Genomic DNA, 19,602 nt, shown 5'->3' with positions numbered 1-19,602 from the left:
TGCATCATGGCAATTTGCCCATATATATTAGGTAGGTTACCTAAACATAGATATTCTTTTACAAAATCACATTATATATTATATTCAGTAAATTTAATATCAATAAGATTCTTTAATAAACTATCCCATATTATAATTTTGTCAATAGACTCAGTTAGATCCTCTATGTGACCTTTCTATCCTATACAGGGTCCAGTCTAATCAGACTTCTTTCTTTTTTATTGTAGAGAAGTATTCCTTTTTATGATAGATTTAAATTGTTTATTCATTCTTTTGTTGAAGGGCATTTGGGTTACTTTAAGTCTAGGCTATAATGAATAAAGCTTCTATAAACATTGTTGTCTACATTCTTTTGAGGACATATGCTATCATTCTCCTGGATTAAAAACAGTGAAACTGTTGAGTCATAGAGCAGGATATGTTTAACTTCATAAGAAATTGTCACACAGTTTTCTAAAATGGTTGTACAATTTTACAGGTCCTCACAATTATACGAGCATTCCAGGAACTTCATACCCTCATAAACATTTGTTGCTGTCAGTCTTTGAATTTTAACAATCTAGAAAAATGTGGTGTTACCTCATTGTGCTTTATTTAATATTTCCCTGATGACAAATCATATTAAGCATCTTTTCATGGCTTATTGACCATTGTTATGCTTTCCTTTGTAATGATCTGCTCAAACCTTCTTTCCCATTCTTTTATTGATGTTTTTCTTTCTATCAGTAGTTTGTAGAAGTTCTTTTCATTCATGAAACTTCTTTGTCAGATATATGTATTGTGAATATTCTCCTATTATTTGGTTTGTTCTTTTTTAGTAAAGCTGTCTTTTGATTAGGAAAAGTTTTTAATTTTGATTTAGTGCACTTTTTTTTGTCTAAGAAATATTTGCCTAGTCTAAGGCCTAGAACTTTTTAAAGTCACAGCTTAACATGAGTAGTTCTAAGATTTTTCTTGAATTAATTTTGGGAAATAGTATTTAAAAGAGTCAATGTTCTTTTTGTTGTTGTTGTTCCACAATTATACAGAGGCATTTGTTTCAAAGGTTTTCCTTTCCCCGTTGGATTATATAGGCACATTTGTTTAAAGTATTGGTCATATATTGTGATTCTATTTCTGTACTTCTATTACATTGCTTTGAGTCTATACTAATGGCAATATTACACTGTCCTGATTATTGCAGCTTTACAATGTCTTAGAATTAGGTAATATAAGTATTCTCACTTTGCTCTTTATCAAGATTGTTTTGTTTCTTCTGAGGCTTTTGCAATTCTCTTTTATACATGTATATTACAGATATATATCTATATTAAGCTTTTCATTCTCTAAAGAAAAAAATCATTTACTGGTAGTATGATATGGTTATCATTGAATCCATAGCAAAATTTGAAGTGAATTTACATCTTATACACTGAATCTTCCAACAGCAAACATGGCATATCTCTCCATATATTTATTCTTTATTTTTCTCAGTAATGTACTGTAATATTGTATAGTACTAAATAATGTAGCAATGTACTGTTGCTAGTATACCGAATGCAATTGTTTTTTATAAATTGATTTAATATCATGGGAAGACACTATACCCAATCTTTATGCTCATTTCTTTCTTTGAATTGTTTTACTAGTAGGACTTTCATAACAATGCTGAATACAATGGTGAAAGCAAATATTCTTGCTTTTTTCCTGATCTTAGGGAAAATGCATTCAAAATGTCACCATTAAGAGTGATGTTAACTATAGATGGTAGATGCCTTTTATCAGACTGAGGACATCCTTTTCTAGTCCTAAAATGCTGAGAATTTTTATTATGATTGAATAGTGAACTTTATCAAATCTGTTATGTTTTGGTTTAGCTTCCCTTTTTTTATCTACTGCAGTATTCATACGATTTTTCTTCTTTATTCTGTAAATGTGGTGAATTACATTATATGAATATAGCTCTAATGAGATGAAACTTACCTTTTAAAAATTCACAGTATTTCCTGTAAAATTCAATTAGCTTGATCAAATATAAACAGTCATGTAACAGCCACCACAATCATGATATGAAACATTTCCATGATCCCAAAGTTTTCTTGTGCTGTTCTCCCTTCACTTCAGTCAAGCCTCTGCCCTCACTGACAATCACTGACTCATCTGCCCCTTGTCCCTGTATTTTCAACTTTTCCAGAATTTTGTAAATCGTATCATATAGTATAGAATTTCTTGTGTCTGGAGTCTTTGATTAAAATAATGATTTCGAGAAAATACTATCCTTCTTTATTAAATTGAATTGACACATTTGCCAAAAATCAATTTACCCTACATGTGTGGGTCTGTCTCTTTCCATTGATCCTTACACCAATACCAAACAGCCTAGATGACAACCATTTTAGAATCAATCTTAAAATTAAATCCTCCATCTTCATTTTTCTTCAAAAATTATTTTGCAAAGTCTAGATCATTTGCATTTTCATATGAATTTTAGCATCTACCTGTCAATTTCTACAAGAAATTTTGCTTGAATTTTAATGGAATACTTTTAATCCATAGATCAATTTTCAGAAAATTGACATATTAAGAATATTGAGTCTTCTAATCCATGAACATGGGATATATTCTATCTGTTTAGTTAGGTTTCTTTAATTTCTCTCAACAATACTTTGTATTTTTAGTGTATAAGTACTTCTCAAAATTTATAAAATATTTCAAAGAAAAGATATTTCTATGCAACTCATTTAGGATTGTTTCTTAATGAATTGATTTCTTTATCATTCTGAAATTTCCCTCCTTATCCTTGGTATTATTCCTTGTCCTGATCTACTTTGTCCAATATTAGTATGAACACTCCAGATTCTTTATGTATATCCTTTTCTATCATTTGCTTTCATTCAATCTGTTCCTTTTCATTCAATCTGTGCCTTTGTATGTAAAGTAAGTTTCTTGTAGGCAGCAATTGGATTTTGCTTTTTGTATCCAATCTGACAATTTCTTCCTCTTTATTGGATTTATAGATCTATACATATAATGTAATTATTGTTATGAATGGATTTCAATTTACCATCCTGATACTTATTTTCTATTCATTCCATTTGAATTTTGTTCTCTTTATTCTTTGTGTTCTGCCTTTCTTTGGGTTAATTTAGGACTTAGGTTTCATTTTATCTGTACAACTCTCTTACTAGTGAAATCTCTTGTCTTGTTTTGATTTGCTTAGTTTTTAGTCATGTTCTAGGGTTTGAAATATATATAAATGTGTGTATATATATGTATATTTGCAATTGCAATATATATTATATATATAACTCCAAATATATATTTTATAATATATTTGTAATAATAATAAATATTTGTATTTCTTTGCAATAAATAAAACCTATTATAATCTACCTTTAAATAATACCATACTTTTTGAGGTATATAGTATAAGAAACTTACATTATATGTCCATTTTCCTCTCCATCCTTTGGCTCATATTATCATACACCTTACTTCTACATATGTTATAACCTCACAAAACTTTGTGATTTTTGCCTTAAATAGGCAATTGTCTTTTAAAGCAGCAGTCCCCAACCTTTTTGGCACCAGAGACCAGTTTCTTGGAAGACAATTTTTCCATGGACCAGGGTTGGGGGGATGGTTTCAGGATGATTCAAGTGCATTACATTTATTGTGCACTTTATTTCTATTATTATTACATTGTAATATATAATGAAATAATTATACAATTCACCACAATGCAGAATCAGTGGGAGCCCTGAGCTTGTTTTCCTGCAACTAGATGGTCCCATCTAGGGGTGATGGGAGACAGTGACACCTGAAGTGTGTTGCTTATGTCCGGTCTACTCTGTAATTTCGTTTTGGTTACTGTCACTGCAGAAAACCCTGCTTCACAAAGATAGGATGTTGGAAATGGAAGCAGGCTTTTCAGTGCTTTGCTGGCAATCTCAGGGTATTCTGCCTTGACTTTAATCCAGAATTTATGGAGATTTGAAGTTGTCTCAAACATACTTTTAAGACCACCGTCATTTGCGATCTCAAGTAGTTGATCCTCTTCTAGGACAGACAAAGTCGGTTCACCTAGCTTATTCCCAAATGGGTCACGGATCCATTCCTTCCCAGTTTGCGGGTCTTTTGTGGTTGGGGAGTAATGCTCAAACTCTTCTGAAAGCTGAGATAGGTGATCATGCACAAACTGGGAGAAAGAAGGCCCTGGCTCAGTCTCTTTCAAAATCTCTGCTAATGTTTGAAACATGTCAAAAATCCCAATGTTCACTTGTCGCCCCCATAATTCCAGTTTGGCTTTGAATGCAGCCACTTTATCTGCCAACTTGAACACAGTTGCCATTCTCCACTGAAGTGATAGATTGAGTTCGTTGAGCAGGTTGAATATGTCACACCAGTAAGCAAGTTTTGCAATCAGCGGTGACTGAAATGTGTCACTGAAATGTGCTGCCAGTGGTGTCACTGAAGTGTGCTGCCAGTGGTGACTGTTTTTCTAAAGAAATCTCTGGAGTGGCTCATGAAATTCAAAAACTCTGGCCAGTGATCTACCTTTAGAAAGCCATCTCACTCTGTGTATAAGAGAAGACGTGTGTGCTCTGCGTCCATCTCCTCACAGAGCTGCATGAACAGACATGAGTTAAGGGCATGTACTTTAATGTGGTTGATCATTTTAATCACATCCTGCAAAACTTGTAAAGTTCAGGTGACATTTTTCAGCTAGCCAGCATTTCTCTATAGATGACACAGTGCATAGACTCACATTCAGAAGTGACCTCTTTGACCTGAATAGTGAAACCAGAAAGCTGTCCAGTCATGACAGCTGCTCAGTCCGTGCATATACCAACACAAAATGACCAATTCAGTTTTCCTGATATGTAATCATTCAAAGACTTGAATAATTCTGCAGCTGTGGTATTGGTTGGCAACAAAAGTGCACATAACATATCCTCATGCACATCCTCCTGAAAAATATATTGCACAGAAACGAGCATTGTTGCCTTGTTGTCAACATCAGTAGACTCGTCAACCTGGATTGTGTACTATGGTGACTCATTAATCCTCTCTAACAACTGTGCCTCAATATCCTCTGCTATTTCATCAGTTCATCTAGTTATGATGCTAGCCAAAAGAGGAACAAGTGCAACCTTTTGAACTGCAGCCTCTCCTAAAAGTTCATGACAAATGTCCTTAGCAGCAGGCAGGATCAACTCTTCACAAATAGTAAAGGGCTTCTTAGCTTTAGCAATGCAGTTAGCTACTAAGAATGATGCTCTCAGTGCAGAAACATTTGAAGTGGTGGCCTTCAATACTTGCTTCTGTTCTTCGTGTTCACACTTTTTTCTTTTGAAAAACTCCAAATGCTTGTCTTTTAATGCAGGGTGTTTAGTCTCCATGTGGCGAAGCAGTTTTGAAAGTTTCATGGCTTTGTTGGATAGCTGGTCACCACATATTATACAAAGCGGGCTTGGAGAATGTGAATCACCTGTTGCAATGAACCTGTAATTTAAGTAGGAGTCTTGGTGTTTCTTTTAAATGCACTTTCTTTTTGTTGGCAGTCTTAGAGTCTTCTACTGTCTCAACATTGGTTCTTTCCCCCTTTTCAAAGAAGCTCTCCAGCAACATTTGTTTTTTACTCATTTTGGCTAGGTTTAGCTTGTGGGCTTACCAAAACTGTGACTGAGATAAGTGTGCAGTGCAGGAAAGAGGCACGGATGGAAGTGGTAAATAAAATAATGGGCAGGCCATGTGCGGACTAATATAAGTGTCAGATTCTGACTTAAAGCCTGCCACCAGCTGCAGCTGTACAATTGAAGTACATCAACTCACTTGCCTCTTTAAATCCTACCACCAGATGCAGCTTAATTGTCACTTGCCACTAACTGATAGGGTTTTGATATGAGTCTGCAAGCAATTGACTTATTATGGTCTCTGTGCAGTCAAACCTCTCTGCTAATGACAATCTGCATTTGCAACCTCTCCCCAGCACTAGCATCACCACCTCAGCCCCACTTCAGATCATCAGGCATTAGATTCTCATAAGGAGTGTGCAACCTAGATCCCTCGCATGCATGGTTCACAGTAGGATTCACGCTCCTATGAGAATCTAATGCCGCTGCTGATCTGACAGAAGGCAGAGCTCAGGCAGAAATGAGAGCAATGGGGAGCGGCTGTAAATACAGATGAAGCTTCACTCACTCGCCTGCCACTCACCTCCTGCTGTGCAGCCCAGTTCCTAACAGGCCACGGACCTGTACTTGTCCATGGTCCAGAGGTTGGGAACCCCTGTTTTAAAGAGTCTAACATTATATGAAAAATGTTTTTACATTTATCTAAATATTTACCTTTCCAATTCTTTTCTCTAGATTTAATTTTCCTTTCTGACATTTTTCTTTTCAGCTTGGTAAAAGTTCTATAACATTCTTTGGAATATGTTTCTAATCCTCAGATTTCATTTAGCTGAAATTCTTTAGTTTGCTTTCAGTTTTGAAAGATGATTTCACTGGATGTAATGTTCTAGTTACAACTAGTTATTTGTAGTTATATGTCATTAATTCCTCTGGCTACTTTCAAGTGTTTCTCTATATCTTTGGTCTTCAGCTGTCTGAATATGACATTCCTATATGTATCATTTTTTTGTGTCTTTTATCATTTTTTGTGTCTTTTATCCTACTTGAGTTTGGCTAGCTTCTTGAATCTGTGTGTTGCTATTCTTCAAATCTGTAAAATGTTCAGCCAATTTAAAAAACTTTTCTGCCTCATTTCTTCTTCCCCTCTGGAATTCAGACTACAGATACATTTGACCACTTGTTCTTGTCCCACAGCCTACACAGGCACAGTTAGTTATCTTTCAGTATGTTTTCTCTGTGTGTTTGAATTTACATAATTCAATTTACATATTTATATTATATATGTTTTAATAATACATGTATATCTAATTTATCTATATTATTATATATAATGTATTATATAACAATATAATTGTATTAGCTAGTGTTCAAGTTTATTGATTCTTTCTTTTATGATGTTCAATCTGCTCTAAATTCTATATAATAAACTTTTTATTTTGGATGTTGTAAGTTTTTCAGTTCTAAAATTTCTACTTGCTTTTTTGTTATAGTTTGTACATCCCTGCTAATGCCCTGCATTTGCTTACCCACTTCTATCTCTTTGTATATTATTTGAAATGTTTGTAAAAACTGTTTTAAAGTCCTTGTCAGTTAATTGCAACACCTGGGTCATCTTTGAGTCTACTTCTACTGACATTTTTCCTTTTGATTATGGTTAGATTTAACCACATTTTTGTATGCCTAGTGATTTTCAGTTGAGTATACTGTATATTGTGGCTGATCCACTGTAGAAATTTTTGATTTTGTTACCTTCTTCTAATCATATTGGCTTTTGCTCTGACAGGCAGTTAAATTACTGGCTTATTACCTTGATTTTATGGAAGCTTAGTTTTAATCTTTGTTAAGGTGGTTATATTTTGATTTTTCCCTGAATCCTAGAGCATAGCTCTCATCCTGGGCTTATTTCTACTCGAGGGTACCTGTCACTGGGTCACCCACAGTAAGCTGCCTACTGGATGTAGCACTGTAAGAGCAAAAAGAAAAGCATAAGGATCCATAAAAGGAGATTTTCTTCCTACAGTGTACTACCAGAGCCCTTTGCTGACAGGGTCTAACCTTATGTCAGCTGATAAAGAAAAAAAATTTGTAAGGTTCAGTTCCAATATCATAATTCAAGGCAAAGAAAAATGGACTTTGATAACTGCCATAGATGGTGTAATACTTCCTTAATTGTTATAAAATAGAAAGGAAAGAAGTCACAGTCCTTTCATTTCCAACCTCCAGTCATCTAACATATCCAAACTTCAACCTGTGTCTCTTCATCTTAGTAACATTGTTATTTTCTGTAATATTTTCTATTCACTCATGCATCATCCGAAATCAGGAAGTGCAGTGTCAGCTATTGCAACATCTGGGCTATCTGTGGTTTTGTGAGAACCTACTTTGGATTCAATGGAACCCCTGAGGTTTCCACTGAGACACTCTAATTTGGCAGGTCTTGAACTTTAAACTTTTCTCACCAGCATCCCAGAAACATCTTCCTAGAAAGTTTCACCAGCACCCCAGTGCACACTATCCTAGTGAGTTTTGCTGACACCCCAGTGAAAAGCTTCCTAGGTAGTCCTATCACCAACATAGCAAGTTGCTTCCTAGCATATTTCACCAGAATCAAAATGAACAGCTACCTAGAGAATTTCCCTGGGACTCCAATAAGTGTTTTCTCCTCAGCAGCCATGGCCTGTGACACCTCAGCAAACCTCCTTCATCCAGTTTTACACAGACACATACTTCCTATGAAGACTGAATCTCAGCCCTATTATGGGCAGTATCTCTTTCAAGTTTGTTCCTTCCTTAAGTATACTCCCTCAACCCTAGATATACGTTTCCAGCACTCTCTAGGGTTCTCTTTACCTCCTCTTAGTAGTTAGTCCCACTTTATAATTTATTAATGCTGCTCAAATTACTGGTTTGGTTTCTGTCTCCTTAATGGACCCTGACATCTTTAAACCACCTCAATGCAACATGAATTACAACTTTTGAAAGAAACTTCTCAAATGGCATACAGTTGAATTCAATTCAATTTAGGGTTCTACAAGCTATGTTTGATGCCTGAAATATCTACAAATGGGACAATAGCAAGAAATGTAAATTTAGTTAGAGTAAAGTTAAGGAAACATTGGAAAACTAATTCATCCTGAAGCCAACACACCACATCAAAAATAGTCTAGGAAATATAGTGCAGGTGTCAATGTGTCATGCTCCTTTGATGGCAAAACATTTCATCTGGTAAATATAATTGAAATAATATGAGGCCACTTAACAAAGGATAATACAAAATTCTAAATCTGTACTCTATGAGTGGACTTTCTACTTGGTTACTGACATTTCTTTTTTAACCTGTGAACATGGGTTCAAATACTTCTTTCAAAGCCCATTACTCAAAGTACCTGTGTTTACCTCACATTCCCTCTCCCAAAACAATTCATTTCCCCCGCCCTCTCCAGTCTCACTGCTGCTCTTTCTTCACACTTGTTTGTAGTGCTATTTGTTTTTCACTGTCACAGGTGGAGACCAGGAGCCTGGAAAACTGGTAAGTACTGGATTTTGTTTTACCCCCTAGATACTTGTAGCAACTGATTCCTTTTCCACTGGGGGGAGGTGCTGAAACTTGAGAGACTGGCTGCTGTTTGTTCCTCTTAAAGCTTATTGACTGTCAGTGTCTCTGGGAACCACCTGCTGCAGCTGGGGAATGTCAAATGGCTTCAGCAGTTCCTACTGAGAAAGTGTTCATTTCCTTAGTGATAAAGTGTTTCCCTCTAAGATATTGCTATATTATTGAAAGATCATTGCTACTGGCTATTGCTCTCCTTAAGAAAGGGAGCTTTCCTTTTAGCAAGATATTGACTGAAGTAGATAAATAAGCTTATTTTATCATTAAAGACTCCATAGGACTCCCAACTCTTCTTTATCCAGAGTGATGGAAATAGGTTAAAAAATATTCTGATTGATGAGCATATAAATTATTCCGTCCAACTCAACAGGTATTTAAGAAGTATCTAGTATATGTTTAGAATCAAGTTAAAGCAGAAGTATTCATAATTTAAAAAATATTAAGGCCCTGAGTCAAACTTGGGATATTTGAAGTTAACACTTTTACTTAATACATATGTAGTATAGGCAGCCTTTAAAAGCCCCAAATTCCTCATCTATAAACAGAGATGATAATACTTCCTGTCTCTTGTTATGAGTACATAAGACATTTCACATAGAGTTATTAATAATTATTATAATTTAAAATACATTTTTAAATATTGGAGAATTGTATAAAAACTTTCCTGCCCTCAAGAAGCTTGCATGAAGCAAGAAATAATAAAATACAGTATATAATAAATTGTCAGGCCGTAAAAAATAAATTTTATAAATTACAGCACTACTAATATGTGTAATGAATATTTAGGAAACAGAGTCATCTCCTAAAGTTTTCTGAAAAACTTTTAAGAAAAGATGAAAATGTAGATAGGCATAAATTAAGTGCATGGATAAAAGCAAGGTATGCAAAACTAATTATAACATTTGAATTTTTTACATCCAAAAAGTCCTGGTCCCCATCAGAACACATATTCACTTTAAAAAGTAATACCTTATTATCTCTGAATTCATGAGACCTAAAAATTATCATTTTTTGCAATATCATTAAAGAAAAAACTGACAAAGCAAGAAAGTCTTGGTCCCTGTTTCTTTAACGAAGTAGTGTCACTACCTGGTAACAAAGCAAAACTCCCTGTGTATGTGGGTAAATGTAAAAGTACACCAAATTGGGGCAGAGTCAACATGGCATACTAGGAGGATGTGGAATTCGTGTCTCCTCACAACTGGGGAACCTACCAGGCACCAGAAGGGGACCATGGACACCTAAGGGTACGGGAGGAAAGCCCAGCAACCAGGCAGGATGTGGGCCATGGGGAGAGTGAAGGGGAAGGAGAAGTGAAGGTGGGACGGGACTGGTGTCCCTGAGGGGCAGCTGTGGGAGGGGGAAAGGGGGACATTGGGGAACCATTGGGAGGGCAGAGGATCAAAAGGGAGCATGGCCAGGTTTCCCCTGCTCACATGGGCCACTGGGAACCTGCTGAGATCCCAGGCCTGATCCTCTGCCCACCTATGCTCCCTCCAGCAGTGTGGGTCCTGAGTGAGTGGGAGGGAGGGAAGGGAGAGCAAAAGTATAGGCCGGACCACTGTGACCAGCATCCCTGAGGGGTGGCTGGGGGAGGAGAGGAGTTCCTACACCCAGCAGGACCCACCCATGGTTAGGGGGTCCAGTGACAATGGGGGAGACTCTGGGGGGGACAGTGGGGGAGGGGTGCAAAAGAACAGAAGGGAACAGGACCAGTGCTTTCCCTGTGCACCGGGAAACCCTGTTGGGCTCCCGGGCCTAATCCTCTACCTTTGGAGCCTCCCTCCTGCCATGTAGAACCCAAGCCCCGCCGCTACATCTCCACCCAGGGCCCTAAGCCCCACCTGCACACGTGCACTCAGGGACCTACCTCCAAACTCCAGAACTCCACACTCCAGAGGCCCTCTTTTCAACATGCTGCCTCTCCCCTTCTGCCCAGGTCCTAAGCAGAGGCCCTGCCCCATGCTTGAAAGTCACCCTGCCAAGGTCCTGCCCCCTGCTCAAATGTCACCCCAACACTGCCTAGGTCCCACCCAACCCTAAACCCCGCCCCTGCCTAAGTTCCACCCCACCTAAACTCTGCACCCATAGACAAGGCTTTTTTGTTTGTTTGTTTCTTTTTTCCTCTTTTAGATTTGGGTTCTGTTTTACCTTGTTGATTCATTAGTGTTGATTCTTTTATATTTTTATTTTTCCTAATAAATCTTTTATTTTTCTAATTTTATTTTATTCTTTAGACTTTGTTAGTGATCTCCCCTTTTTGCTTGTTCTTCCCCCGCCCTTTTCCTTCTTTTTGTTTTTTTCTTTTTTCTGTTGTGGTTTTATTTTACCTATAGTTTTATTTTTCCTAACATATTTTTTATCTTTCTAATTTTATTTTGTTTTATATTCTTTGATATTGTACGGCTCCTTTTTTTCTTTCTTTCTTCTTGTTTTTTTTTTTTTTTTTTTTTACTGTGCCACAAAGCTTGCAGGATCTTAGTTCCCAGGCCAGAGGTCAGGCCCAAGCTCCTGTGGTGGGAATTCCGAGTCCAAACCGCTGAACTAACAGAGAAACTCAGACCCAAGGGAAAATCTATCCGAGTGAGGCCTCTAGAAGGTCCTCATCTCAGCAACAAGACCCAGCTCTATCCAACTGCCTGCAAACCCCAGTACTGGACGTCTCAGGCCAAATAACCATTAGACAGGAATACAGCCCCACCCATCAAAAATAAATGAAATGACAAAAATCATGTTACACATGAAGGAGTAAGGTAAAAACCTACAAGACCAAATAAATGAAGATGAAATAGGCAACCTACCTGCAAAAGAAATCAGAGTAGTGATAGTAAAGATGATCCAAAATCTCAGAAACAGAATGGAGAAAATAGAAGAAATATTTAACAAGGATCTAGAAGAACTAAAGAGCAAATGAACAATGATGAACAACAGAATAAATGAAATGAAAAATACTCTAGAAGGAATCAATAACAGAATAACCTGAGGCAGAAGAATGGATAAGTGAGCTGGAAGATAAAATGGTAGAAATAACTTCCAGGGAGCAGAATAAAGCAAAAAGAATGAAAAGAATTGAGGACAGTCTCACAGACAGTCTCTGGGACAATATTAAATGCAACAACATTCGAATTATAGGCATCCCAGAAGAAGAAGAGAAAAAGAAAGGCTCTGAGAAAATATTTGAGAAGATTACAGTCAAAAACTTCTCTAACATGGTAAAGGAAATAGTCAATCAAGTCCGGAAAGCACAGAGAGTCCCATACAGGGTAAATCCAAAGAGAAACATGCTGAGACACATATCAATCAAACTGTCAAAAATTAAATACAAAGAAAAAATATTAAAAGCAGCAAGGGAAAAACAACAAAAAATATACAAGTGAATCCCCATAAGGATAACAGCTGATTTTTCAGTAGAAACTCTGCAAGCCAGAAGGGAGTAGCAGGACATATTTAAAGTGATAAAAGTGAAAAAAATACAACCACTAGTACTCTACCCAGCAAAGATCTCATTCAGATTCGATGGAGAAATTAAAACCTTTACAGACAAGCAAAAGCTAAGAGAATTCAGCACCAACAAACCAGTTTTACAACAAATGCTAAAGAAATTTCTCTGGCAGGAAACACAAGAGAAGGGAAAAACCTACAAAAAAACCCCCAAAACAATTAAGAAAATGGTAATAGGAACATACATATTAATAATTACCTTAAATGTAAATGGATTAAATGCTCCAACCAAAAGATACAGACTGGTTGAATGGACACAAACACAAGACCCATATATATTCTGTCTACAAGAGACCCACTTCAGACCTAGGGACACGTACCGACTGAAAGTGAGGGGATGGAAAAAGATATTCTATGCAAATGGAAATCAAAAGAAAGCTGGAGTAGCAATTCTCATATCAGACAAAATAGACTTTAAAATAAAGACTATTACAAGAGACAAAGAGGGACACTACATAATGATCAAGGGATCAACGCAAGAAGAAGATATAACAATTGTAAATATTTATGCACCCAACATAGGAGCACCTCAATACATAAGGCAAATGCTAACAGCCATAAAAGGGGAAATCGACAGTAACACATTCATAGTAGGGGACTTTAACACCCCACTTTCACCAATGGGCAGATCATCCAAAATGAAAATAAATAAAGAAACACAAGCTTTAAATGACATATTAAACAAATTGGACTTGATTGATATTTATAAGACAGTCATCCAAAAACAACAGAATACACTTTCTTCTCAAGTGCTCATGGAACATTCTCCAGCATAGACCATATCTGGGTTACAGATCAAGCCTTGGTAAATTTAAGAAAACTGAAGTCGTATCAAGTATGTTTTCTGACCACCACACTATGAGACTAGATATCAATTACAGGGAAAAACTATAAAAGATACAAACACATGAGGCTAAACCATATGCTACAAAATAACAAAGAGATCACTGAAGAAATCGAAGAGGAAATCAAAAAATACCTAGAAACAAATAACAATGAAAACACAATGACCCAAAACCTATGGGATGCAGCAAAAGCAGTTCTAAGAGGGAAGTTTATAGCAATACAATCCTACCACAAGAAAAAGAAACACCTCAAATAAACAACCTAAACTTACACCTAAATCAATTAGAGAGAAAAGAACAAAAAAAACCCAAACTTAGCAGAAGAAAAGAACTCATAAAGATCAAATCAGAAATAAATGAAAAAGAAATGAATGAAACAATAGCAAAGATCAATAAAACTAAAAGCTGGTTCTTTGAGAACATAAACAAAACTGATAAACCATTAGCCAGACTGATCAAGAAAAAAAGAAAGAAGATTCAAATAAACAAAATTAGAAATGAAAAAGGAGAAGTAACAACTTACACTCCAGAAATATAAAGGATCATGAGAGATTACTACAAGTAACTATACGCCAATAAAATGGACCACCTGGAAGAAATGGACTCATTCTTAGAAAACACAACCTACCGTGACTGAACCAGGAAGAAATAGAAAATATGAACGACCAATCACAATCACTGAAATTGAAACTGTGATTAAAAATCTTCCCACAAACAAAAGCCCAGGACCAGATGGCTTCACAGGCGAATTCTATCAAACATTTAGAGAAGAGCTAACATCTATCCTTCTCAAACTCTTCCAAAATATAGCAGAGGGAAGAGCACTCCCAAATTCATTTTATGAGGCCACCATCACCCTGACACCAAAACCAGACAAAGATGTCACAGAAAAAGAAAACTATAGGCCAATATATCTGATGAATATAGATGCAAAAATCCTCAACAAAATACTAGCAAACAGAATCCAATAGATTATACACCATGGTCTAGTGGGTTTATCCCAGGAATGCAAGGATTCTTCAATATATACAAATCAATCAATATGATACAACAGGTTTTAACAAATTGAAGGATTAAAACGATATGATAATGTCAATAGATGCAGAAAAAGCTTTTGACAAAATTCAACACCCACTTATGATAAAAACTCTCCAGAAAGTAGGCATAGAGGGAACTTACCTCAACATAATAAAGGCCATACACGACAAACCCACAGCCAACATCGTTCTCAATGGTGAAAAACTGAAACCATTTCCACCAAGATCAGGAACAAGGCAAGGTTGCCCACTCTCACCACTATTATTCAACATAGTTTTGGAATTTTTAGCCACAGCAATCACAGGACAAAAAGAAATAAAAGGAATCCAAATCGGAAAAGAAATAAAACTGTCACTTTGCAGATGACATGATACTATACTTAGAGAATCCTAAAGATGCTACCAGAAAACTACTAGAGCTAATCAATGAATTTGGTAAAGTCACAGGATACAAATTTAATTCACAGTAATCTCTTGCATTCCTATACACTAGTGCTGAAAAATCTGAAAGAAAAATTAAGGAAACACTCCCATTTACCATTGCAACAAAAAGAAAAAAATACCTAGCAATAAAGCTACCTAAGGAGACAAAAGACCTGTATGCAGAAAACTATAAGACACTGATGAAAGAAATTAAAGATGATACAAACAGATGGAGAGATATACTGTGCTCTTGGATTGGAAGAATCAATGCTCTGAAAATGACTACACTACTCAAAGGAATCTATAGATCCAATGCAATCCCTATCAAACGACCAATGGCATTTTTCACAGAACCAGAACAAAAAATTTCACAGTTTGTATGGAATCACAAAGGAATCTGAATAACCAAAGCAATCTTGAGAAAGAAAATCAGAGCTGGAGGAATCAGGCTCACAGACTTCAGACTATACTACAAAGTGACAGTAATCAAGACAGTATGGTACTGGCACAAAAACAGAAACATAGATCAATGAAACAGGATTGAAAGCCCAGAGATAAACTCACACACATATGGTCACCTTATCTTTCATAAAGGAGGCAAGAATATACAATGGAGAAAAGACAGTCTCTTCAGTAAATGGTGCTGGGAAAATTGGACAGCTACATGTAAAAGAATGAAATTAGAACACTCCCTAACACCATACACAAAAATAAATTCAAAATGGATTAAAGAACTAAATATAAGGCCAGAAACTATAAAACTCTTAGAGGAAAACATAGGCAGAACACTCTATGACATAAATCACAGCAAGACCTTTTTTGACCCACCTCCTAGAGAAATGGAAATAAAACCAAAAATAAACAAATGGGACCTAATGAAGCTTAAAAGCTTTTGCACAGCAAAGGAAACCATAAAATAGAAAAAAGACAGCCCTCAGAATGGGAGAAAATATTTGCAAACGAGGCAACTGATAAAGGATTAATCTCCAAATATAGAAGAAGCTCATGCAGCCCAATATCAAAAGAATAAACAACCCTATCCAAAAATGGGGAGAAGACATAAATAGACATTTCTCCAAAGAAGATATACAGATTGCCAACAAACACATGAAAAGATGCTCAACATCACTAATCATCAGAGAAACGCAAAACAAAAGTTCAATGAGGTATCACCTCACACCAGTCAGAATGTCCATCATCAAAAAATCTACAAAAAGTCCATTCTCCAGTAGGTCTGTGTCTTTATTCCTGTCTTACCCCTAGGTTCTTCATGACATTTTTTTTTCTTAAATTCCATATATATGTGTTAGCATACGGTATTTGTCTCTCTCTTTCTGACTTACTTCACTCTGTATGACAGACTCTAGGTCTATCCACCTCATTACAAATAGCTCAATTTCGTTTCTTTTTATGGCTGAGTAATATTCCATTGTATATATGTGCCTCACCTTCTTTATCCATTCATCCAATGATGGGCACTTAGGTTGTTTCCATCTCCGGGCTATTGTGAATAGAGCTGCAATGAACATTTTGGTACATGACTCTTTTTGAATTATGGTTTTCTCAGGGTATATGCCCAGTAGTGGGATTGCTGGGTCATATGGTAGTTCTATTTGTAGTTTTGGGGAGGGGGAAGGGTGAGCTGTGACAAAGCGAGAGAGAGGCATGGACATATATACACTACCAAACGTAAGGTAGATAGCTAGTAGGAAGCAGCCACATAGCACAGGGATATCAGCTCGGTGCTTTGTGACCACCTGGAGAGGTGGGATAGGGAGGGTGGGAGGGAGGGAGACGCAAGAGGGAAGAGATATGGGAACATATGTATAACTGATTCACTTTGTTATAAAGCAGAAACTAACACACCACTGTAAAGCAATTATACCCCAATAAAGATGTTAAAAAAAAATCTACAAAAAGTAAATGCTGGAGAGGGTGTGGAGGAAACGGTACCCTCTTGCATTGTTGGTGGGAATGTAAATTGATACAGCCATTATGGAGAACAGCATGGAAGTTCCTTAAAAAACTAAAAATAGAAATACCATATGACCCAGCATTCCCACTACTGGGCATATACCTGATAAAACCGTAATTCAAAGAGTCATGTACCACAATGTTCATTGCAGCTCTACTTACAATAGGCAGGACATGGAAGCAACCTAAGTGTCCATCAACAGATGAATGGATAAAGAAGATGTGGCACATATATACAATGGAATATTACTCAGCCATAAAAAGAAACGAAATTGAGCTATTTGTAGTGAGGTGGATGGACCTAGAGTCTGTCATACAGAGTGAAGTAAGTCAGAAAGAGAAAAACAAATACCATATGCTAACACATTTATATGGTATCTGAAAAAAAAAAGATTCTGATGAACCTAAGGGAAGGATGGGAATGAGGACACAGGGAGGGGAAAGGGTAAGCTGAGTCGAAGTGAGAGAGTAGCATTGACATATATACACTACCACATGTAAAATAGATAGCTAGTGGGAAGCAGCTGTATAGCACAGGGAGATCAGCTCGGTGCTTTGCAACCACCTAGAGGGGTGGGATAAGGAGGGTGGTAGGGAGACGCAAGACAGAGGGGATATGGGGATATACATATGCATATAGTTGATTCACTTTGTTATACAGCAGAAACCAACACAACACTGTAAAACAATTATACTCCAATAAAGATGCTTAAAAAATAAACAAAAGTACACCAAATTATATATGAGCTAAATTGTTGAAGAATACATTTGTTAAACAATTATTATTTTGCTCTAGTGCTCTATGCAATGTGATTTGTTTTATTTGATTTCTGTAAGCCATGGCACGACTCTCTCCCACCTGAACCAGTTGCACTAAAACTGTCTGTTCCACCCTTCCCTAAATTTTAGAGAATGGTAAATTTCCTGAGAAATTGTGGACAGTTAGTAAACTAAAGTAAAATTAAAAGAAGATATGATTCATTTTCCCTGCTAGTGAAATTGCATCTTTTCTGATGACTTCTTATTAGTGGTTACTGCTGCTGTTTGGTGACCTTGGAAATGGTAAAACATGTACATGGAATGATTCCAATTCAAAGACAATTCTGTCACCTGACACTTTTCTGGGTTACAGCTCCCTGCATGTCTTTTGGGAAACTACCCCACCTCCTTTCACGCAGTTTAGGTGGGATAGTCAAACTCCCTTGGCCAAGGACTGGCATATGACCTAAACCAAACCAATCAAGTTCTTTCTCCTCAGTGTTTATGTCTTGAGCAGAATGACATGAGTTAAAAAACAGTTGAAGTTGCCACTTTTTTCTTCCATCTAGGTGTGTGTGGTTGACACCATTCTTCACTATGTCTTCTCTCAAGACTTTCAGGATAAAGAGATTACTGGACAAGAAACAAAAGCAGAATAATCCCATTCCTCAATGGATTCAGATGAAAACTAGTAATAAAATCACTACAGTGACAAAAGGAGATGCTGGAGAGGAATCAAGTTGTGTCTGTAAGGAATTGCACATAAGATGGCCCACGTATTTATGCTGTATCAAGGTTGCTAGCATCTTACCATAAGAAGCTGAAAATGTCACCACTATCTGGGACAGCTGGACATGTTTTACTGGGAAAATAATTGTTTTTCTCTTTATTTCTTTTTTTTTTTTTCTTTTTTTTCTTTTTTGGTGGTACACGGGCCTCTCACTGTTGTGGCCTCTCCCGTTGCGGAGCACAGGCTCCAGACACTCAGGCTCAGCGGCCATGGCTCACGGGCCCAGCCGCTCTGCAGCATGTGGGATCTTCCCGGACCAGGGCACGAACCCGTGTCCCCTGCATTGGCAGGCGGACTCTCAACCACTGCGCCACCAGGGAAGCCCATGTTTTTCTCTTTATTTCTATGCTTCTGTGCAAGTAGGTTGGCTCAGTATTATGTGAGACCTTTTGTTTGGGGAAAAAAAAATAAAACAATTGAAGCTGCTACAAAGGAAGGGACCAGAGGAGATGTTTCTGATACTTTTCTCTCCTTTCCAAAGTTTGGTTGTTTAGATTTTTCTGTCAATTTTGTGAGCTTCTCTGTGTATTTTCAACAAATGACTCCTTTACTTAAGTTAGATGAGTCAATTTCAACTATTAGCAACCAAAGAGCCTTAGTGATGCACATGTGTACAAAGAACATTTTTAGTGTCAGTAAAATTCAGATCTTTTTCCAAGTTTTTCAATTTGTGTCCAAAAAATTCAAACATGACAGAAAAAATGATTAAATTCTTTTTACGGCTAAATAATAAATAATATTCCATCGTATATGTATACCACATTCTGTTTATCCATAAATTAGTTGATAAACATTTGGGTTGTTTCAAGTTTTTGACCGTTATGAATAATGCTGGTATGATTATCTGTATTCAAGTTTTTGTGTGGACCTATTTTCAGTTCTCTTGAGTATATACCTAGGAGTAGAATGGTTGTGTCATATGGTAAGTCTATGTTTAATTTTTTGAGGAACCACCAAACTGTCTTCCAAAGTGGCTCTCGGGTCAATTTGAGTGGACAAATCAGTCTCTGAAAATGATGCTTGCAAAGGAGTTACTGGCATGCCAAGC

Source organism: Lagenorhynchus albirostris, chromosome 4, assembly GCF_949774975.1.
Source record: "Lagenorhynchus albirostris chromosome 4, mLagAlb1.1, whole genome shotgun sequence".
Classification (NCBI taxonomy): Eukaryota; Metazoa; Chordata; class Mammalia; order Artiodactyla; family Delphinidae; genus Lagenorhynchus; species Lagenorhynchus albirostris.
The sequence above is the reverse complement of the archived record's forward strand: the minus strand, read 5'-3'. Positions refer to the sequence as shown.